This window comes from Camelus bactrianus, chromosome 15, assembly GCF_048773025.1.
Source record: "Camelus bactrianus isolate YW-2024 breed Bactrian camel chromosome 15, ASM4877302v1, whole genome shotgun sequence".
Classification (NCBI taxonomy): domain Eukaryota; kingdom Metazoa; phylum Chordata; class Mammalia; order Artiodactyla; family Camelidae; genus Camelus; species Camelus bactrianus.
The window spans coordinates 39,925,356-39,949,570 of NC_133553.1; the positions used below are offsets into that span (position 1 = coordinate 39,925,356).

Below are 24,215 nucleotides of genomic sequence, written 5' to 3' on the forward strand. Positions count from 1 at the left end.
TTTACAGGAGAGTGTTGGCTTGATGTCCCTAATGTCCTCGGTTTGGGTTCCATCTGAGCCACTGGTAGCAGTGGGACTTCAGGCAAACCCCTTAAACACCAATCACTGTTTCACTGTCTTTTTTCCTTCTCTGAAAAATAGCTGGGTGGGTGCAGACCAGCATATGTTAGTGGAAAGTGATCTGGTTTAGGAAGAAAGAGATCTGTGCTTTGCCCCTAACTAGCTGTGGATTTGAGACAAGGGACTTTTCTCTGGGCATCAGATTCCTCATCTGTTTTTAAAACAAGGCAGTTGGATAAGATGGTCTTTAAAGTTCCTTCAGCTCTAAAAGACTATGAATGTCCTAAATCACTTCCAGTTTGATGTAATCATAGTCATTATTATTCCAAATATCACTATCATTTATTATTATTATTATCATCTGTGAGTCCCTTCTATAATTCCAAAGGTTTTGCTAGCCAAGCAAATCTTATTTAAAAATTCTTTTTAAAAAATACTTTGATTTGCCTAACTCACATGAAATAAGGAGGATTCTCACTGCCTTCCCTCACCCCTACCCCCAACCCTGTAAGATTTGATGTGGAGGGTCTATGTCAGTCTCATTCCCCATCAGATTATCAAATTTCCCCCAGAGCAACACCAGACTATTAAAAGTGATCTTTAAATACAGACGCCATTTCAAGGCTGTTCCCTCAGCCAACAATGCCCCCTCCCTCTCTCTGCTGTGAAAATTCTCGTTCCCTTTCCCTCCCCTCCCTATTATGGAATGGATTGTTTTCCCCTCTGGATCCCTTGAGCAGTTTATTATTCCATTGACTTTATTCTCTCCAGTGTTATGTTTGGTCTCATATCCAATACATCTCTGCTCAACTAGATCCTCAGGACCTGGAAAGCAGGGACTTGGTCACGTGCACAGCCCAGTCTCCCCGCTCTGCTTCTTCCCTCCCCCCGCCCAGCACCTGGTATACATTCAGTGTTCATAGAGGAATTAAATTGTTGAACCCTGTGGATTTCATCATAATGGGATAAGAATGCTCCTTGGGTTAGAAGTTCACAGCCAGGGCTGAGCAGCACAGATCCCCATCCCCCAAGGAAGCCCAGTTAGGCTGGGAATCAGAGAGAGGCTAAGGGTTTGGGGTGATGCTCGGGGGTCCCAGGAGAATGCTGGCTTTTTGGTGGTAGGCAAAGTTGGTCGAGCCTCACTTGGTAAGAGGTGCCACATACTTCCCTCTCCTTAGCCAGGCTGAGAGCCAGCTGGGTGACCCTCCTGTCAGCATGTTTTGTAAATGGCACCCAACTCAGATTACTTGGCAGTTTTTCTGAAACCTTAAAAAAAAATTGCTATTCAGTTATATTTGCCCATTCTTCCTGCATATGGTAACTACGTTATGAACATCTCCTTTTGCCCTCCTCTTTCTCCAAGGTGAATCCTTGAATGCATCTATGCCTTTGTTGCCTTTAGTGTAAAAGTCCTGTTTGGCGGCATCAAGTTCTGCGTGGGTTTGTCTTTTCTTCCTGAATGTGAGTTCTAATTTAAAGTAAATTCCTTGGTTTTTATTAGGTAGAGATTTTGCAGAAAACCTGATTCTTATTTTAAAATAAATGAGAGTTCGACAAGTTAGCCTAATTAAGAAGTTTGGGTGCAACGCTTTTAAACACAGTGGTGGAGAGATACAGAGAGCTATGTTATTGGAAAGATTCAGCAAATCTTCTATGATAAAAATGAACAAACAGAAAAACTTTGTCATGAAGAGCAGCCAAAAACCACTAAAAACCAAGCAGTAAAATCTACCTTTAATCATTGCCCTCCCGGGGATGATGGCGTCATGAAAGCTGCAAGTATTAAGTTTATTGAAAAGCTGATCATCTTGGTAAAATATTCTAACTGTTGAAAGAATCAAGAGCTAATATAACTGTGTCCTTGAAGGTGCCTGTTTTCCTTGAAGTATGAGAATTTTCTCACCTAAGATATTTGAAGAAGAATTTTTGTGGTTGTTGCATGTAGTCACCAGTCCCCGGTCACTAAGAGCCAGAGGAGGAGGAGAGGTCATTCATGGTGACCAGGAGGGCACTGGGTTGGAAAGTCAATGGAGAGTAGTTAGTGTCTTTTTCTTTAACAATTGGAATAAGCATGGCAAACGCAACTTTGCAAACAGTCTCAGAGAGTGAGTAGAGAGAGAAGGCTGAGACAAGTTAAATAAACACTTGAGAACCGAGCAGATAAAACCTGTTTGCTGCCACAAGTGCCATGGGGGAGCAGCATTCCTGCAAAGGAGGGGAAAGGAATGAAATCTCAGGTCCCAGAGGGGAGAGGCAGCTAAACGCCGACCTTTCCCCTCCCAGCCTGGCTGGAATGCCGGCTTAGAGAAAGAGGAAGGGTTGGGGGATTTTTAGTTTTAGTTTAGACGTCTCAGAAATGATCGTGAACATGACAAAGCCGACTTTCCAAGATAAGCCGGGGACTGAGGAAGGTGGTGGTGGGTGGCAGCTGGTAGGTGGGGGAAGACAGTGTCTCCAGGGTTTAGGTCAATAGATCAGAGCAGAAAAGTGAAAGTGCAACAAGAACAGCTTTGGGGAAGAGTCGTTTTCCTTTCTGAATCTGAGAAGGGAAATTTGGAGCCCAGGAGGGCATGGGGGAGGAGGGGAGAAGGGCCAGGAATGCCGGGAAGCTCTGCGATGTCTGATCTTGTGACCTCCGCCAGTGATCTCTGCGATGATTGTGACATTGAGTGCACAGGTGTCGCTTCACCTCTGCTCTAAAAAGGCCATTAGGTAAGTGTCCGTTTATCAATACTAGGCAAAACTGGCTTTGGTTGCAGAATTCCACACAACTTGCAGTATCAGGAGGCTTCAAGGGTGTCTGGGACATAGGGAGAAGCAGGGCCTTCCCTGAGTCCCCAGGGCCCTGGAGACACTTCTTAGAACCTTTGCTTGGAGACCCTGAGGATCCTGAAACGGGAGAGAACGTTTGTAGAATATATTATTACTATCATGCACCAACCACAGCCTCAATGCCCAATGAGCTTAAATCCCCTGGAATAATTAGCCTAGAAAATTGATGAGTCAAAATGGCCCCACAGCAGGCCCCGCAAGGTCGGAAGGGGAGGGAAAGATGAAACCAGAAAGCCAGTAGAATAAGTGTGTACATGCAAATAAGTACATGCAAAAACATTCCTCACCTGTGGTTGTTTGGGGAAGCAGTAATTTATATGTCTACGTAGGACATGTTTCAACATTTGGTCCAAATATGTGTTAAGAGATCTGAAAACAACTCTTTGACCAACTCCCGCCATCTTGTTCTTATCCTGAAGGCAGTGTTACATGGAGATCCAGTAGTTCTGAGAGGAGGGCCTGACATACACCAAGGATTTCCCAGCTTATCACCACACACATGATGTAAACAGTCACCTACAGGGCTGAGCTGAGTGACGTCCTTTTCACTTGGAATTATGAGTTAATTCCTGGCAGGGGGTCTTAGATTTCAGACATTAGTCACAGCAAATTGCAGAGGAAAAGCAAGATGGTGTGATTCATGACCTAGAAAGAGCAGCAATAGCTTCTAATTTCCTCTTATCCTCTGTGTCACGTGGTGTATTTCAGAAACTCACTTAAAATTGAGAAAATAAGCCATTCCTAATTGTACCTAAGGAAATTGCTCATTTATGAATCTAAGAAGATTAAAAAATCTTTCGTGTGTTTGTTTAGAATCTATGCCAATTTTTTTTCAGAGGCACAGACCTGGTTTTCCTTTTTCCTTAAAAAAAACTCTGATAAAGCTAAATGTTTAAGAAAAAAAAAAAAAGAGGCCTTCGCATGCAGTGACCCACTAAACAATCTTGACAATTAACTCATCTCTGCTTTGAGTTTGAAACCCGTGATTTTTGTACGTTATAGGGTGTACTTTTGAGCTGGATTTTTTTTAATGAACACATCGTTGTATTATTGGAGTTTCATATGACTCAATAGAAAAAAAAAATCATTTTCCAACTAGTTGCTTGAATTCCCATGACACACAATTTCCTCAGGTTGACTCAAGAGAATTTTTAAAAATTAAATTTTAAGCATATTGCTTGAAACTCTTTAATGTGTTCCCAATGAATTTACAATGCATGCCCACCCCTTTAGTGTGGCCCACCTCGTCTGGACCCTTACTCCCTCTCTTCAGGCATGACTTGTCGCCCCTTTCAGTGCCTCAAATGTCAGAGTTCTTTCTTGCCTCAGAGTTTCTAGGCTTGCTGTTTTTTTTGGGGGGGGGGTTGTTTTTGTTTTTTCTGCCTGGGAAGTTCTTCCCTGGTCTGTTGCCTGGCTGACTTCATCAGATATGCCTCTCAGAGCATCATTCATTGACCCTCCTCTGTAGGGCCGTGCCCCATCCCCACCCCACTGCTCTCAGTCCTATCACTCTCTCTCTGCTCCAGCTGGCATCCTTCACAATCTGCTTATCTTGTTTCTTGGTTACATCTGTTTTTGCCACTAGATTTTATGCCTCTCAAGAATAGAGACCTTGTCTTTTCTCAGTGCTTGGCACATAGTAGGTGTTCAATAAATATGTATTGACCGAGTAGATGAATGATACAACCTTGATCTGTATCTGTTTTTCTTCCGGGGTTGTCTTTTTCAAGTTTTGGTATTGATTTTATGTGCCAGTTACTGAGCAGGAGAAGAGGGGATGGGCTTTGAGGGCCAAGGACTGAGCCCTGGGGCACTCCAGTATTCAGAGTTCCCATGGAGTGGGTGAGCTGGCAAACAAGTCTGAGCAGGAGAAGCCCGTGAGTTGGAAGGGAAAGAGGGGGAAGTGTTTCAGGAAAGAGTGACCGACTGTAGACAATGCTGCTGCCACTGAGAATCAATGAAGATGCGGACCAGGATGTGTCCATTAGACCTTGAAAGGAATCAGGGATCTAGACAAGAACAGTGGGAGTGAGTGGTGGGGACTCACTGCAGGTGGGTGGAAAACGGGTGGGCCGTGAGGAATTGGAAGCAGAGAGTACGTTCAAGAAGTTTTGCCGGAAAGGAACCAGAGAGAATAGAGTGAAGGCTAGAGGAAACATGGGCTTAAGAGAGGGTTTTCGTTTGATTTTGTTATCTTTTATTTGTTTGTATTTTTAAGATGGGAGGTGACAGATTTTTTTTTAATGCTCTTGAGAATGAGCCAGGAGAGAGGAAGAAACAGATGATGATGATGAGGTAGGAGAGAAAGGATATTGTAGGAGAGAAGTCCTTGAGTAGCTGGGCCAATGTGGTTCAAGTAAGTTGTTGATCATTGCAGGCCATGTGGACGCTTTGCTACGGTGAAGGAGGAAAACAGAGAAAACAGATGCCAGCACATTGTGTGTGTGTGTGTGTGTGTGTGTGTGTGTGTGTGTGTATTGATTTGGGGTGGACCGATAAGAGTGCTGCCCTCGATGGCTTCTATTGTTTTAGTTATAAAACCAGAACATCAGCTGGGCATGTGAGAGAAGAAAGGGATGTGGAAGGGTTACTGAGAAATGAAAATATTTGAAAGAATTATCTTAAAAAGTAGGAAAGCAAACCGTGGGGAGGAATAGTAAGATTGCAGTGCTGAGTGTCCATTTGAGTTTTATCATCGTGAATTTGAGCTGAGCCAGCTGGATCTGGGGATTTTCCCAACACTTGCAGTGGGAATGTAAATTGTTACCACTTTTCTGGAGGGCAGTGTCCTTTGACCCAGCCATTCTAGGAATGCACGCTAAGGAGTGTTGGACATGTTTGAGAAGATGTATGCACAAAGATGTCCAACAGAGTATTTATAATTGTTAGCAAATAATTGGAAAATATCTAACTCTTCCACAATAGGAGTTTGGATAAATAATGAGGTGTCCATACAGTGGGATATTTTGTAGCTGTTAAAGATGGTAATTCTGTAGTCTTTGATAGATTCGTAGATAGATAACTGTGATAAGTTACTGAGTGAAGAGAAATGGTTTTCAAAGCAGTGCAAAGAGTAAAACCCTGTTCGCTGAAGCAGGTGATCTTACAGGGTATTCTGGAGCTGGGATGGCCCTTTAAAGTTGTCCAGAATCAAAACAAAGGCCCAGGAAGGGAATGAAACCTTGGATGGGCAGACCCCTTCCATAAAGGACAATTTGCAGTGAGGAACTCCGTTGTGGCCCTCAGCAGCCAACACTCCCCACAGCTGGGGGACCGAGCTCCTCTCTCCTGAAGGTGCGCGTGCGTGGCCAGCCACAGCATCCTTACAGGCCTGCAGTTCCTCGGCTGCAGCTACAGAGAGAACAGGATATCCTCCTCCGGCTGCTGTGAGGAGCTGGGATGAAAGGAATGACATCCCTCTGTAAACCGTAAGGGACTCTCAGCGGTAAGGTGTGGTTACTCGTTATTATCTGTTATTTGTTCCCATCCTGCTTTCCTCACCTTCCCTGGGCTTAGACCATCACATTGTCTCTTTCTCCTTAGGTTTACTGATATAGAGAAAAAAATAAGAAGGAAAGAAATGGGTTAAAATCCTGAAAAGTCCCGTGTTTTTCTGCCCAGTGTATGTACAGGCCTCTGCGGGTCCTGTCAGGAGTTTGGGCCTCCCCCACCCAGAGGTGGACCCCTCCCTGTCGGATAGGCTGCGTGGTCTGGGTCTGGGTCAGAAGAATGACCCCAGAGAGGCCTTGAGCCTTCCTTCCTTCCTCCCCCACTGAGACATGGGCCCACGGAATCCTTGGGGACTTAGAGCAGGGAAGGAAAGGAAAGCCACCTCAGGCAACAGTATTTCACAGCAGCAAGAGGAGGTTTGAGGAGGGAGTTGAAGCCCAGGCGAGAATCTGAGGCCTGGTTTACAGAGGCCACAAATACCTTCTCATGGAGAGTCAGACAAGGGAAAGCAGAGAAAACAGAATATCTTTTTACCTTTCCTAAGGAGATTTCCACCACCCACCCTCCCGCCACGAAGCTAGTGAACCTCTCCTTAGAGAACGTGTGTGGTCACCGAGTGGAGGGGCTGAGCAAATTGCCTCCCTGCCCCCAGATGGTTTTAAATGGTAGCAGACAGGAGGCAGAGCACGCTAAGCGTCCCCGGCCGCGCTGCGCCTCCTCTGGCGCTGGTTCTGGAAGAGTGAGGGCGGCTTCACAGCCCCGGGGACTGCCAAGTGAGCAGAGAGAGAGAGAGAAAGCAAAGGCAGTCGCAGGAGAGAAGAAAATGGTGTCTCCTCCCAGAAACACTCAGCAGAAAGACAGAACAGAAGCAGACCTGCTCTGGGCCCCTCCTTGCTCAGTGAAGTAGTGGCGTCATGAAACTTAGAGGGCTACAGGCCCACGGAGAAATCTAACCAGGCTTACTTGCGCCAAGGCTATGATCCAATGTGTTTATCCGGATTGTGGCTGCAGGATCTGGCTGGGTACCTGCAGACCTGGAACACGAGACCAGTACTGAACACCGTTCATTGTACATCCTTAACCTGAAATAGGTTACCGGTCCATCATTACGTTGAGTAGGATCCCAATTTGGAAAAGCAGCATAAAGAGCTCTCAGTCTGCCAGGCGAAAAGACCGGAGTCCCAGAGACAAAATGTTAACTGTTTCTCTCAGTGATGGGATTGTTCTCTTCTTTACACTTTTCTGTGTTTTCTGATTTTTTTTTTCCCTCCTACAATGATCATATGTTTCTCCTGTAATCTGAGAAATAAAACCCAAGGAGAGTTTGGTGAGATGAGCTGGTTCCGTGATTGTGAGCGCTTCTCATGCGGCCATTCACACGCATACATGGAATGAATACGTGTGTGTGCACGTGTGTTCCAAAGCTCTGGGCTGCTCCTTCCAACTCAACTAGGATCCTTTTTGTCTCTGGTGAGTTCTCGAATCCTGTGTAACCTCAGACCCACAATTCTGGAGAAACAATCTCCTACGTCTGCTACCAAGGTACCTTAGTACCTTCCACCAAGGTTTCCGGCAGGTGGCCCCTCCCGGTTCCACTCCCTCGAATAAGGCCACTGGGGACTCTGCCTTTGGTCTCCACTGTCACTCTCTGGGGACAGGAAGAGACGGTGGGAGAGCATGATGACTTGCTGACCCGTGGCTCTGCTCAAATGCCCTTTGGCAGGATTCACAGGTGGTGTCACGTTCTGTAACATTCAGAGAGGACACCTCCAGAGATCCTGACCCTAAAATGGATGAGCTCCAGGGATCTGAGAGAGGACAGACTCCGCCAGCCGATCGCCCTAGGGCTGCTGGCATGCAGCTGAGGGCGGAAACAGGGACTGACTGCTTGATCCTGCAGATTCAGGTTTCATCCTCACTTTCAGAGGTCTGGATTCTGACACTGCTTCCTTTCCTCAAAGGTTAGTGCCATCCCTTTTCTCAAAGCGCTTTAAAACGCTGTTTAAACAGAACCGTGTACTTGGCCAAGGCTTGTATGTATGTTTGTTCTCCTGTGCCCTTTTCCTGTGTGTCCTGGTGGCACTCTTCCCAGTCTATTGTTACTGTCTTTGTAAAAGCCCATAAATTCTGAGCTGCCAGGGCGTTGTCTTTGGGAGCTTAATGCTGAGCATCACCACATACCTGTAAATGATTAATAAGCAGTGTGTGGTTAATAAATAACATTCAGCTCTGATATTAATAACAGGTTTTTTTCAAGCAGGACACAGCTGGTGACGATTTAGTGACACAGAGTCACCTTAGTTTTTTTTTTTTTTTTTTTTTTTTGAGCTTGGAGGATAGACTGAATACTGCCAGATGTCACCATGCTAAAAAACCCAAACGTATCTGGGTCCTAAGAGAACTTGGAGGATGCGCACACAAACACACACACACACACACACACACACACACACACGACCAGAGATTCCTGCTCTTTTCAATGCCGCGTCTACTGTTACCTCCCGAGATCCTGTGGGTCCATCTCATGGATTATCACTCTTCACATGCCTAAAGCAAGCATATTTTCTGAACTAAAAACCAGTGTTCATTGGTTGGCCATGAGTCAGGAATTAAGGATGCTTTGGAAAAGTTGGGGGGAGTGGGTTTCCCAGTAGTGAGGCACAAGCAGCAGTCTCTACTGGCCGTGTTTGTTCAGCTGTATTGAATAACTTACTCAGTGCTGAGTACTTCCAGAGACTGGAGTCACAAAGACGACAACTCTCTGCCCTCGTGGAGCTTTGCTTGTCTGTGAGGGTGCCAAGTAGACGTTTGACCTCACTTACCTGTTGTCACAGCCGATGCTTCCCGCTGCCCCCCACCCCCGCCTCAAGCCCTTCCCAGCACAGACACCTCTTCTTATTTCTTTTTCCCAGCTCTTATCTCCATAGGGATTGGAGTTCTTGCTCTGCATTCTTTCCGCCAGAAAAGAAGGTCCTTTTGCTTGCTTTCTCCGGACCCCACTCTTAAGTTTGGTCCAATGGGAAACCTCTCTTGGCTTCGCTATTCACATAGGACCTTCCTCAAGTCAGGCCAAACCTCCTTTTTCCATTTCTCATACTGGCTCTGTCCTCACTCATGGACTGGCTACTTCTTAAGAACCTCTTCTTCTAACTGTTTGCAGTGCGACAGTGGCTTTGCAACCGTCTTTGAAGTTTCTCCTCGTCATGAACTTGTTATCGTAACTAAAGATCTAGAAGTGTCTTTGTGTATATTACATACACAATGTAGGGAGAGAAAGAGGTATAGGGACCATGTATCTAGTCCACTTTGTCCACAGCTGTCGACCTTACAAAAGACTGGGGTATAGTGACAGGTGGGGGCAGGTCCTAGCCAGGAGTCGCTACCTCTTAGGTTTACTTTTTCTACTTGCAATTCAAAGCCCCTGCAGAATGACTGAGGTAATAAATTACATTCCTGCTTTGAAGACAAAAAGAGACTCTTCTTTAGCAAGATCAGAGCATTCACAAATTTCTGCCCTCCTTCCCTTTCCCACCCCTGTGGAGTCCCATCCCGCATCTCAAAGAGCGGCTGCTCTGCCGCAGGGAAGCTGGAAGAAATGCCTTCGTGCCTTCCCCTTTCTCTGTTGCCTTCTTCAGGATCAGCACCCCTTTTGTTCCCTTCCCACATGCTTCCTCTTCCTTCTCTTAGGAGAGAATGTGACACTTGATGGGCATGTTGTCAGGCATCTAAGGTTCCAATTATAGCTCCATCACTATCCGTCTGTGTGAGCTGGGGAGCAGGACTGTAACCAATAAGAGACGACAGCTTTCATTGTGTGATTCATTTCTTCATATCAGTGTGTCATTCTGATTCCTTTCTATTTAACCAGATGTTTTGCAAGAAATTATAGTTTAATCATTTGAAGGACTGTGAATAAAGGAATAACAAAACCCCTTCCCCTCTGGCCTGAGCATTTGGCTTTTGGGAAACTCCTTAGCTCTGTTTCCCTGGAGACCTGATAAAAGCAAGTAACAATGGCCCTGACTGGTAAGCTCTGTCCGGACTGGGACAACTATAAACACCAGGCTGAAAGCTATATCTTTGGGTTTCCCTAAGTGCGGTGACTCTTACAACTGGCATGACTGTGTGGGGACCACAGAAGCTATCTATGCCCATGGAGTTCCTCCAAAAGATATCAGCTGCTGTGGAGTGTGGGGCTTCCAATCCGGGGTGGCATCCGTACCCTCCTGATGTGACTCTCACCTCCTCACACCTGAGTCATCCCCTGGGGCCAAGGAGGATAGCTTCTGGCCTCGGTGTGGATGGTTTGGTGGTCCCCTGCAAGGTCCTGCAGAAGAGGGACACCAGCTGTGTCCTACTAGCACCCTCTGCATCCTGACCCGTGCTTCCCTCTGAATCAAATGGTGCCCTTGTGGCTCGGCAGTCTTGTGAATCCGTGTGCTTAGCAGAGCCTTAGAATAAGACCTCCTGGTGGGCATTGCAGGTGAGGTTTTCGACTTTTAGTGGTTTGAACAAGCGCTCTTGCCTGCGATGCTGTCTGCCTGAGGCAACAGCCCAGTCATATGGGTGAGGGGGATCAAAAGGTACAAACTTCCGTTGTAAAATAAGTAAGTCACAGGGATGTAATGTACAGTTTCGGTTTTGCAAGATGAAAAGAATCCTGGAGGTTGGTTGCACAACAATGTGAATGTATTTAAAACTCCTGAACTGTACATTTGAAAATGGTTAAGACGGTAAATTTTATGTTATGTGTCTTCTACCACAATTGAAAAAAAATGGACGGGTTCTTCTAAATGCCACACTTAAATCATGTTTTCAGTGGCTGGGCTAATGCTAAATGTTTCCAACTTTTATCATAAGTAGTATAGGTAGATTTTTGTGTCACGTTTCCAATTCTGTCTTCCAGTTCTGCTTAAAAATCATCTATACTTAATTTCTTATTGTTTAACCAGTTGACAATTTCAGCCACCAGCTACCGCAGGTTTCCGTGTTAGTGGTGACCACGCCCTTTACTAACCTGAGAACACCATCTAGGGGTCAATTGTGGACTACAGGCTACACCCAAGGAAGCAGGGGGACATCTCCCCCAGGCCTTTCACTTCCTGAAAGCCCATCTGGAAAGGGAGGCAGTTCAAAGCGTCACCCTTTTCCTAGGTGGAAACTATTCTTCCTGTCAGTCTAGTTTCCAAGACCTTGTAGCTATGAAAAGAAAGCTCTCCCAGTATTTATAGTACTTGAGGTTAGAATAAATAATCTTTTTATGGGATAGAGCACTAATGTCTTGCTAATAAAAGCTTCAACTCCTAATCCTTTGTTATTCTCTTAAAACGATATAACATCTCCAGTGCAATTAAGGCTAAAATATTCTTGCATAGACTCATGTACCCACTTAGGAATGTAATAGAGCAGTTTTTGAGAGTCATTGAATGATTTTGCTTTTGGTGAATCACAGGATCAGAGAACACTAAAACTTAAACAGCTTTGGAGACCAGCTGGTTTGGAGACCATCTAGAGACCAGTGGTTCTCAACCATTATAGGGCCCCAGACCTCCTTGGTACTCTGATTAAAAATTAGAAGAATTTAATCCCATAAAATGTTATTTTATACAAACCTTGATTACCATTTTAAAGGGTTCATGGACGTTCAACCTTTCCCCACCAAAGTTTGAAATACATTGAGAACTCCTGCTTTAGTCCCACCCTATAATTTGGAAATGAGGCTTCTGAGAAATACCACATGTGAAGAAGCAGTGGGAAATGTGGTCCCACACGCAGCATGATGCTGCGCCAGAACCAGCCCTGGTAAAACCCGTTCCCGGAGTGCACGTATTCTCTATGGACAGTCAGTCTGAGTAAGAGGGCAGAGAACCACCTGGCAGAGGCTCCAGCTCTGGTGGGGGAACCTCGTCGGAATCAGCAGCCATGAAAAACAAGAGTTGTCTTAGTGGCTGGAGAGGAAGAACACCATTAGCTGGCAATCCAGGGACAGTCAGAAGAGCGTGGACATGACCCAGGGGCCCAGTAGAGACGCTGTGGTGAGGAGTTTGGCAACAGCATGGGCTGTGACTCAGGAGCACAGAGAAGTAATAGTCAAAGGAGCAGAAGAGGTATAGACCAAGAGAAGAGGCACCGCGGAGCTGCAGGAAGAAGTCTGGACTCTTTGTGAGATCCCTCCCCAGAGACTCGTAGAAGACGTCACTAGGGAGGACCAGAAGGCTGGACTTCCGATGTGGACAGGAGCACTGCTGTTTGGGTTCGTACTACACATGGGACGGTTTGATTTGCCAGGAAACAAAGGGTGTGAAGAACCAGTTATGGTACGTTTTTGCTCGCATTCCCCACTGAAATGTGGCAGGAGCCAAACTGACACTCCAGGTAAGTGTGTTGCAACTGCCACCTGGGGAGCACCTATCTGCCATGGACTTTGAGGCAAATCACCATAAATCTTTCTGAACCTCAGCTTCCTTGTCTACAAAATGAGATTGGGAATCACTGAGCACTAAGTTTCCTTCCAACGTGAAAAAAAATCTCCTGATTCTATGACCAGATTGGAAGGCCAGGGTTGGGCCCTCTCAGCTCAGCAGATTGAAGTGAGTCATTTCTGAGTTGCTGGCCTAAGCACTATCCTCTTCAGTCAAATATTCCCTTGAGACGTAATTTTTTGGAAAATTGGGAAAGGGAGGATCCAAGAAGCTGGAAGGAAACTTGTAAGAGACTAAAAAACATGTCCTATCATTAAGAAAGAGAATGAACAAGATGACAGTCAGAATTGGGGTTGTGATTTGGGTTGACTGATTCCAAGAGTTCACACCACTGGAACTGGATCTCACAGGAGGAGAGCAGGGCAGCCTTCAAGGTCGGCTAATGCAGGGGCTCCAGGCCCCCTTCCCTGGGACACACAGCTTTGCTTCGTCTGTGTTTACTTCTCAGGCTGGCGGTAATGAGGCTCCTGCAGCAATATGGCCAAGCCTGACGCCTGCACATGACAATGTTCAGGGAGAGAGACTCTCCCTTCCTATGGCTCTCCTAAGGATAGGGAATTTTCCAGAAGCCCCAGCATACTTCCCCTTGAATGTCACGAAACTGAATTGGTTCACATGCCTGTTCCCGAACCTGTCACTAGCATGGGTGATGAGATTATGCCCAGACAATGTTGGTTTCCCCGAAAGGTACAAGGCCTGCCGTGGGGAAGGGGCAACTACCTGATACAAACCAAGGTCTGTGGGGATGAGGAAGAGTGGCTGCTAAGGAGACAACTCTCAGTGTCTCCCACGCGCTGTATTTCAAAAGTCTTTTCACGTACTTTCCAGAATCATCTTTTGAAATACAATGGGATGGGCGTGACCATGTTCCCTATTTTATAGGTGAAGTGATGAGCTCAAGGCCACACAGTTGGGTTATCGCTGGAAACAAAGACACTGTTCACCAGGAACCAAGGCTTCTCTATGTCCACTCCAAAAGGTTTCAATTCCTGGCTTATCCTTGTACCCAGATAGTCTTTTCCTAGGGATTATTATCAGACAATAATGAATGAAAAAATAGGAATAAAGAGTGAGAGACAGGAATGTTTATCATAGGGGTGTGTGTGTGTGTGTGTGTGTGAAAAAGTGGGAATGATCAGACAGCCCAATAACGTGTGATTAGTTAGATCGATTTTGGTGCATAGATACAGTGGAATACCATGCAGCTATTACCATTACATTGTAGGAGAAAAAGCAGTGGCCTGCAAAAATGTTCACAATATGATGTTACATCAAAAAGCAAGCTCCAGTATTCACAGCAGCACTACTTACAATAGCCTGGACGTGGAAACAACCTAAATGCCCATCAACAGAGGACTGGATAAAGAAGTTGTGATATACTTATACAATGGAATACTACTCAGCCATAAAAAAAGAATAAAATATTGCCATTTACAATAACATGGATGGACCTGGAGATCGTCATTATAAGTGAAGTAAGCCAGAAAAAGAAAGAAAAATACCATATGATAGCACTTATATGTGGAATCTTAAAAATGACAAATGAACTTATTTACAAAACAGAAACAGACTCACAGACATAGAAAACAAATTTATGGTTACCGGGAAGGAGAAGAGGTGGGAAGTGGTAAATTGGGAGTTTGAGGTTTGCGGATACTAACTACTATACGTAAAATAGATAAATGGCAAGTTTGTCCTGTGTAGCACAGGGAACTGTATTTAATATCTTGTAGTAACCTATAATAAAAAAGAATATGAAAGCGAATATATGTATTTATATGTGTGACTGAACTCTTATGCTGTACACCAGAAATTGACACAACATTGTAAACTGATATAGACAAACTTCAATAAAAAAAAAAAAGCAGGCTCTAAAACTGTTTTCAGAATAAAGCAGATCTAGATAAATGAAGCGATGTATCCACCAACACCTTATCAGTGCTTATCTTTGCATTGTGGAGAAAGGATGACGATTTTCCTTTCCTACTTTGTGCTCATCTGTATTTGCCAAATTTCTTTGGTGAGAATATATAACAAAGGATTTCTTTGGTGAGAACATTATAATCAGAGAAAAAATGTCTGTTCTTTTTAAAGGTGTTTTTATTTAATCAATTTTCTTCTCACCAGAACACTGATTTCAGACACAGATGCCAGTATCAGAGGGTTCCAGAGGGAAGGAGAGGGAGGGAGGAGAGCCTTCACGGACCTGTCCTCTATGCTGATGGGTGAAATGTCAGGATAAGAAGCATCGCCGGGAAGGATTCTAAAGCTTCTACCCTCAGCTGCCTTCAAAGAGTGGTCACTGTATCCACGGCCAATGAGCAAAGCACGATGTGTGCTGTGGGAATCGTGGGGGTGAACAAAACTACAGATTCTTCTTAAGACAACACTGATGATAATAGTTATTTCTGAAGTTTAAAGTTCCTCACACATATTCAGAGCCTCATAAATATTGGGTAAGGGAAGAGACATTAGGCCAAGAAAAATTATTGGAAAATATTAAACAGTGAAATTACCAATTAATGAATACTCAGCACAGTGCCGTCGACAGATTATTTTATGGTAGAGGACAGAATGACTCTCATACACTCTGCTTTTTCTGGAAGCATTCCTGGGTCTCCTGACCACCCAAGTCTTGTGGAATTCTCCCACATTTATCCCCGTTGTCACCAAGGAGAAGTGCTTTCTCTTCTGTTGACCTTCCAGCCTCTGGTGAGTCTGTCTCCCTCCCGCATGTATGGAAAGTACCCAGGAAACAACATGACCAAAAAATTCACATTTTCAGTCTCAAAGCAAAACCCCAAAGAAAAAAATGCCCAAAGCCTGATGGAGTTTAAGGACCAGAGTTATTCGGGTCAGAAGCTAAAATGAGGTGGTCCACACCGCATTTTTCAAATAGGTGAAGGTTGGAGGCTGCCAGGTCCTGAGCAAGTAATGTTATGGAAGGGCACGTCCAAGGGTGCCCCAGCGTTCACCCTCCTTTGAAGACAAACTGCCCCCTATAATTAGAAACAGCTTTACTCACCTGCCAGATGTCCATGCTTCCATTAGTGACAGTGTATAATGCTCTTTTTAAAAAAGAATCTGTCCAACCTTAAGAGTTCAGTCTGATATGAAGATTGCAATCTGTTTATTCCTAAGGGCTGGGTTTTTGGGGTTTTTTTGTTTTTTTTTTTTGGCAAGATAGCTATGTTTTTGATTTGAACTTTTATCGCCAAAAATACTACCACATACTTGGTTTCATCACAAAGAGCAGACAGTGTTACAAAAATTTTAACCAAATTATTTTGCATACACAAGCACACCTGTGGACACACACACACACACACACACACGCAACATATAATATCATACCCTGAGCGCTTCCTAAGAAGAATATGAGTCATCAAAAGTTCTTGGAAGCACAGGGTCCATATCATGAAGTAATAGTGCCTCTGAACTCTGCACTGGTCAGACCTCTTGGGAATGTAGTGTTCCACATTTGGAAAGGGATATTGATCAATCAGAGAGCCTCCAGAGAGTGGGAGCAGCACAACCAGCACGGAATGTAGACTTCTTTAAGGCAGAGTCTGTGTCAGGGCCTCTCTTGTACCCACTGTCCTCAGCACAGTGTCTTACACACAGAACATACTCAAAAATATTTGTTGGACAAATGAATGAGTAAATGAATCCATATTTTATGTATAATTATTGAAGGAAGGACATCTGTTTAACCTGGAAAATAAAAGATCTAGACGATATGACAGTTTGTTTCAAGCACTTGAAGGGTTATCATAGAGAAGAAGGCAGAGGTTTATTCTCTTTTATTCTTTGGACCAGAACTAGGGCTAATTAGTGAAAACTGCAGGAAGGTGGCTTTGACCCACCGTCATGACTGATCTGTGTGTCAACCTTAGGAACTATGGGATGCTTGGGTACATTCCCGGGACTTGATTTTCATTTGAGTATTGTAAGGGTATAGAAAGAGAAATTTGGGCTTGTGCCAACTTAAAAGTTTGATCATGAAATCTTAATGGTGCACGGTACCAGACGATGCTGAGGGCAGGGTGGGCAGGTTAAAAACGCAGGACTTCTTCCCTTTTGAAGCATGTAGTCGATTCAGGAATGCATACCAGTAAGCAGGTAATTACAGGACCCACAGGGTGAGAAGGGTTCTCACAGCAGAAGTTCAGGCATCGACAGCAGTGGGTGCCCAGGGACCCCAGGAGGCTTAGATCAAGTGAGGGGATGGGGTGTGATTCAGCACACAGGAAGGTCCAAGGCATGGGAGATGGACACTGTGGAGAGTCCCCCATCACCTGAGCATCTTTAAATCAGCCACACTTCCCACTAGCAGTTCCACTCACTCCTGGCCTGGGACATTTCCTCCTATTTTGGTCTTGGTGGCTGAGTTTTGCTTTCCAGTTTCTGATTTTCATTGCCAGGGCTTATTTTGAGGCTGGGTGTCTATCTCATTCCTCCTCTCCTGGCCCATCCTTGAGGGAGATGTGCCTTTTGGAGACACCAAGCTCCTCAAATAGAGGGTGAACTTAGGACACCTGGTCATCTCAGCCACAGGGAACACCACATGAGGGCCAGACGCAGTATCCCTGAATCAACACCAAGCCTCGGTGGAGCTACACTCAACCTGACCAGAAGGACACACGCAAAGCAGCAGGATGATGAAAATGTCCTGGAATTAGATAGTGGTGATGGTTACACAGCCTGTGAGTATGCTAAACCAGTGATGCGTACACCTTCAAATGGTAAATTTTATGGTAACTGACTTGTATCTCCCATAATTTTTTTAAAGCAACAAGAGAAGTCTGCTTGGGGAGGCTGAGCTGAAAATTCTCTGGTTAAACTTCCTGCTTTCCTTGTATTTACTGGAAGGAGAAGGATTTGTCTATAGACAGAATATCTTTGCCATCTTTAGAAATTCCTAACACTCTACAGCCCCATTAAGGCATGAAAAAATGTGATTAGTGCTGATTCCATACCCAGTCTATTAATTAATACCTAAATAATATACATGCTGCCAGTTTCATGATTTATCATTTTAAGCATACTTTCATATTTATCATCACAGGTGGCACTGAGTAGGGCTGGAGCATCTGGGGAAGACCTGAGACTTGGTCCTGGATTTTGCCATTAACCAAACTTCCGTGACCTTAAGGTCAAGATGGGGGGCAGGTCACAGAACCTCTGGGTCTCTGTTTTCTCAACTCTAACACGAGGGGCTGGACTCAGTAGGCCCAGTTTGTCTCCATGATATCTAACTTTCAAAATCTTCCGAACAACCCTTACAAAAAACAGTAGGGAGGGATTAATGTCCATGTTTTACCCACGAAGAAATTAAGGACCAGGGAATTTAAAGGACTTCATAGTGTTTGAACGAGGACCAGAAGTCAGTTCTCCTGAGTTCTAGTCCAGTGTTTTAATGTGAGAGAAATGTGGACCCTCTGTGCCAGGAATTCACCACCTAAGTTTATTCAGCTGAGGAGGTTTCGAGGCAAGATTGTATGTTGTTGCGAAAGGTAAGCACTGGAGGCAGGAACATCAGAAAGGACGAGTGGGTCGGATCTGGGTCACGGCCACGGTGGAGGAGGCAATTCAGGAGAGGTTGTTTGCTGAGGAGCATACATTCCCTAGAGCACAAGGAAAGTGAGAAGTTGCCAGGAAACCCGAGTTTTACAACTTGGCCATCAGTACATAACTGAGTTTTTACAGGAGATTGCCCAGTTCTTTGGCAATTTCATGTGGTGTAAATATGGCCTTGAAATTCTATATATTAGCTTAGCAAAAAGAAGAAACATCTCGAAACCCCTGGATCTGGGAAGTCTGCTTGTGTTATTGTTGTAACTACATTCAGCAGAAAGTATAACATGAAATTATATTGCTGAAAACAACTTAATTTTCTGATCTTTGAGACTTCTTAGTAACAAGTAGACCCCCAGCAGGGTGAAGGTGGAGTGGAAAAAGCAGTCCCTTCTGAATCAAAAAAAATTAGGTCTTTGCACTGCATCTAACCAACAGCTGTGTGTCCTTAGACAATTCAGTTAACCTCTCAGATCTTCAACTTCCTCACTACAAGGAGGGAGTTAGAGGAGGTGGTCTTTAAAGCCTAGCTCAGCTCTAAAGTACTGTGATCAGATGTCATATACTTCACCAGACTCACCCGAAATCTAGGGTATTTCTGTCTCCTTCAGCCTGTACAAATGGAACCTTCCAGGTCACCCTCATTCCTCTTTGCCCCAGAATGGGAAGCCCAGCCCAGAGCCCACAGTCTGGTGTCACCTCCAAGAGCTAGCTACAGCAGATGACACCGAGTGGCTCTACCATGACTGTCTGCACTGCTAGGGAAAGTTACCTTGGGGGAACACATTACGCCTGACCTTGGCAGTGTAGTGCAGTGGCTAAGAGCATAGGCTCTGGCGTCTGACAGACCTGGGTGGAATCCTGAATCTGCCACATAATAGTGACTCTGGGCAAGGACATTCACCACCCCTGGTGACCAGTGAGTGCTTAATACACGTTAGCTGTGTCAGTTTCTATTCCGGAGGGACAGCATGGCCCTAGAAGACCATCACGAAATGGTAAATATCACATGGGCTAGATTTCTAAGAGGAAATGCTGTCTGTCCATCCCTCTCTTCTCCAACACCTCTGACAAAACTGTTTCCCAAAGGTAACAGGCCCAGCCAGTCATGGAAAGGATGAAATGGTCTCCACCCAAGAGGAAGAACACCTGACTCAACATTTAAATGAGTTGCTTAAATTCTCATATGAAGGAGTAGAATAAAAGAGAAGGCAAACAAAGAGAGGGGGTGGGGCAGAATTGAAGGAACAAGAGAAGAAACAGTAGGTAGTGAATGAGAAGATTAATGCTGATAATTTCTAATTGATGATAAAAGGCATTTCTTAGCAAATTTGGGCCATTGTATCAAGAAGAAGGAGTGTATCAGCTAACTTACATTTCCACTTAGAGAAATGCATGTGTGTTTTTCTGCATGTAGAGTATGTTTAAAAATTAGGCATTGGGTGTTTTTAAATAATAGGTGTATTTGGACACACACATTCCGTCTGATACCGTCTTTCTTCATCTCTTCCATATGTCATTGATTTTCTCACCAGCTTCAGGCTCAGAGCACATACTGCACCTGGTACCTTGGCACCAACTGCCGGTGGCCTCACATGAACCTTTTACCACTGTGGATGGCAGAGCAACTCAGAGTCCAATGCTCGTCTGTGCAGGCCTGTGGCTGCCACATTCTGATGCGTTAAAGCCGTAGTAAGTTGCTAAACCCTGAGCTCTGCATCCAGGTGCCCTTGGTTCAGCTTTTGACCTCATCATTTCCTAGATGTGTGACCTGTGATAATTATTTCCTTCTCAGAGGCTCCGTTTCTACATCTCTAAAATGGGGAATGATTGTACTTGCTTCTGAGGGTCGCGAATTGAATGAGATAGTATATGGCAAGCACTCAGCCCAATATACACCTGCAGGCAATGATAAATATATATTTAATGCATATGTTCTTTCTCTGGGGACCATGGGATGTAGGCTCTTATAATTGGTTCCAAGTTCAAGGATGTGAGTTAATGTAAATATCATTTAAGAATGTGGAGGAGATGGTTTTAGAGGATACAGGCCATGGCCCCTATCCCATATCAATTTAATACTTATTTTCCAGTGTAACACCATGAATCCCAGAAGACAAAATAATTTTTATTTTTAATTTTTTTTTATGGAGGCCCTGGAGATTGAACTCAGCACCTCATGCATGCTGAACACTTATTCTACCACTGAGCTATACCCTCCCCTATAAGAAAATAAATTTTGTAACAAACAGAAACATGATGGGGGTGAGGGTAGGGCTCAGTAGAAGAGCGCACGCCTAGCATGTACCAGGTCCTGGGTTCAATCTCCAGTATGTCCATTAAAAACAAGCAAATAAATAAATAAATAAACCTAATTACCTCACCCCCACCAAAAAAAATTAAAAAGTTAAAGTGAGATTGAGACTGATAAAAGGTACTTAATTTAAAAAGAGATTTAGAAAAATTTTAAAAAGAAGCATGATAGAAACATCAAATTATTTTCATTTAGCCATGCAAATTGTAAAAACAAATAACAATTCTGCTTGGCCTTAATTTAAAACAACAAATTTCCTGCAAGAAAAGATAAATAAAAGCAAAGGAAAACATTGACTGCCATCTGTGGAAGAAGCACTAATTTGAGACTTTTTCAAAATGTTCTTACTGTGGTAAAATACACACATAACCTAAAATTTACCATCTTAACCATTTTTTGTGGGTACAGTTCAGTGGTATTAAATGCATTTATATTGTTGCACAACCATCACCACCATCCAACTCCAGAACCCTTTTCATCTCACAGAACTGAAGTTCTGTACCCATTACACAATAACTCCCTATTTCCTCTCCCCTCTGTGTCCCAGAGAACCACCATTCTGCTTTCTGTCTCCATGATTTTGACTACTCTAAGTACCTCATAAAAGTGGAATGAAACAGTATTTGTGGTTTTGTGATTGGCTTATTTCACTTAACATAATGTCCTCCAGGTTCATCCATGTTACAGCAGGTGTCAGAATTTCCTTCCTTTTCAAGGCTGAATAATATCCCATTTATATACCACATTTTGCTTATTCATTCATCCATCAATGGGCCTTGGTTGCTTCTAAACGATCGTGAATCCTGCTACCATGGATGTGGATATACAAATACCTATTCAAGATCCTGCTTTCAGTTCTTTTGAATATGTACACAGAAGGGGAGTTGCTAGATCATTTTACAATTCTATTTCTAACTTTTTGACACTATGCTGTTTTCTAAAGTGGCCGATCCAATTGTTATCCTGCCCATCCCCACCATTTTTTTCACAATATGCACATAAAAAGTAAAATTGCCAATTAGCATACCACGCAAAGTGCTAAGTGCTTTTCCAGCCCGGTCTCATTTAATTATCTCAGCCCTATGAGTTGGTGTATTAGTGTTGTGCCGATTTTACAGGTGAGGAGATGGACCATGTCAGAGAGGGGCGATGGGATTCATACCCAATCAGCCTTGCTCCAGTGCCCGTGTTCTCATCCCTGCAGTGCTGCCTCTGGTCTGGGTTGTCAAATTTCAGGGACCCAGAGCCCCTGGTTTGGGTAGAAGGGAAAGGTGGTGTGCTGAGAAGAAGTCTAATGCACACCTAGGGCTGACGTTGGAACAGAGACTGAGTGCAGAGCCAGGGGTAACGGAACCATGACAAAAACTGAAATTAAGCAGTTTTGTTTTTAAAATTGATAGGCGCAGTAGGGGATAAATGCAAATCTCATTTCCGTCACCATCCCACCCCACAGGCACTTTTGGTAGCTTCGATAGCTTTGGAGCTCGGAAAGACGGATCTGGAATGACGGGGTGCTGCTTAGACTTGGGTCCTCTTAAGCAGCTGGATACAGCATGGAGCCAGGTGTTCTCTGGGCCAAATTGTTTTCCCCCCAAACATTGCAGTGAGGCAGCCTTCTCATCATGTGAGGTTCTCGTATGGTTTTTTCCCACCTACTCTGTAAGATTGAAAGTGCTTTTATATAGAGAACTTCGCGATCTAACCAATTCACCCGAAAAGTAGGCAGTGGACAGCTATTGTGATTTCCAATTTATGGACTGAGAATTTGAGATACACAGAAAGAAACAAAGCCACTCTGCAATTTGGAAAACCATCTGTGATGCTATAAAAATGTCTCACTGGACTCTTGACCACATAGATCATTATTTTTATTGCCCTCTCCTTAGATGAGATGTGGCTTAGTTTGAGAGAGTTGTTTATAGTTTGGCAAGCTATTAAGTAAAAGAACCTAATTTCAATTCTCCCTTCTGGTGGGTGGTAATAATAAAGGGAATTTAGTTTAGGGGAAGAGGAAATGATAAGAACAGGGAGGAAATGTTCAACCTAAGAATTCTGTTCGAAAGTCTTTTGGATAATCTGTGGATTTAATTTAACCAACTGGGGGTCAGATGGAGTGGGTTGAGTTCCTAAGCCACCACTGTGACCACACGGCTCTTGTCGGTTCCCACAACTCCCTTCCTCCAGCACACCCGTGACTGAGTTAGCACCCACGCCGTGAGCGCGTGCATCACTGGGGTATCACGGAGGAGAGGGCCCAGAAGCAGAGGAGAGATGAACAGCTCATTTCTTGTATCTTCCTCAATGTTTCTTGCTCCCTCTCTGTTGTTGGCACTCATTTTTCATTTCAGCCCATTTCCTCTTTTTTCCCTTTCGTTTCCTCATTTTGGGACAGTGAGAGGTCACGGTCTTTCTGCCAACGGTTGCGACACTCTTGGTAGTCGTGGCAGCCACGAAGCCAGGGCCGGACCCCTCTAGCAGCCTGGAGGGAGTGTCTGGTCTTCAGCGGGAGGCTGACTCCTGAGAAGAGAAACCTCTTCCATTTTCTGCAACCAAACTAAGGACTTGGTGGTCTATAGAAGGAGCAATGGAGGGGCCTGGATTAGTTACAGCAGCCTCTGTGAGGCTCTGTTTCTTTATCTGTAAACGAGGGAACTGTCTGCCCGGTGATGGAGAACCTTATACGATCCCACTAAACTCCAAAATAATGTTGTGATATTAGTGTGATTTATGACTTACAAATAAAGTAATCAGCACACCACTTTTTTAGCACACACACACAAAATTCATTGCTAAAATGCTCTGTGTGAAAACGAAAATGAAGGCCACATGATGAAACTAAACAAATACAAGAATTTTGTTAAAATGCCTCTCTTCTCCCCTTTGCCTGTCTTTAACCAAACCACCCTCCTCCAGAATAGTCCCCAGAGTATGAAACGCCACCCTGGCATGAGAGGACTGTGGACATTTGTAGTGACTCTCCACGTGGAGGCTGTTATAACACCCCGCAAAGGCGCGGAGCTGGGTTTGAGAACACTTTCCCCTGCCAGTTTTGAACATTGACCCAGACTCCTGGTGCTAACACGGGAATCAGGGCTGAGGACTTTTGAGCAATCAGTCATCCTCTTCTAACACATGATTCTCTTGGAAAACAAAAAAATATGACACAACAATGGCAATTCCCTGCAATGGTTTGGGTTTAGATTTTTGCCTCAGAGTTCAGGCGTGGTAAATATTAGGAGGGTAAACGCGGTTTAAGGTGATTTGCTATCCCCTGGGCCGCTGTAGATGGAAAGGGTTTGCAGTTCTGTCGTCTGGGCCACCTCTGAGTGAAGGCACGGGCCTGTTTCATGACAAGATCTAAATCACATTTGCCCAAATGTGATCACAGCTGTATCCACCTCAAAGCAACTGGTAATCAGCTTAGCAGTATTGGTAACTAGATTTGTTTTACGTGAGACACAAATGTGAATCCCTCGTTCTTTTTATTTTTGGTTTAGTGT

General features: G+C 44.4%; 1 long non-coding RNA gene across 1 annotated transcript; it reads right to left on the reverse strand.

The window, feature by feature from the left end:
• Window positions 1–1,777: 1,777 nt before the first annotated feature.
• On the reverse strand, window positions 1,778–17,476 carry LOC141579848 (uncharacterized). Its single transcript, XR_012511867.1, has 3 exons — window positions 15,850–17,476; window positions 7,306–8,523; window positions 1,778–2,949 (listed from the first exon to the last, which is right to left on the reverse strand). It is a non-coding gene; the product is annotated as an uncharacterized LOC141579848 (long non-coding RNA).
• Between the last annotated feature and the right edge of the window lie 6,739 nt (window positions 17,477–24,215).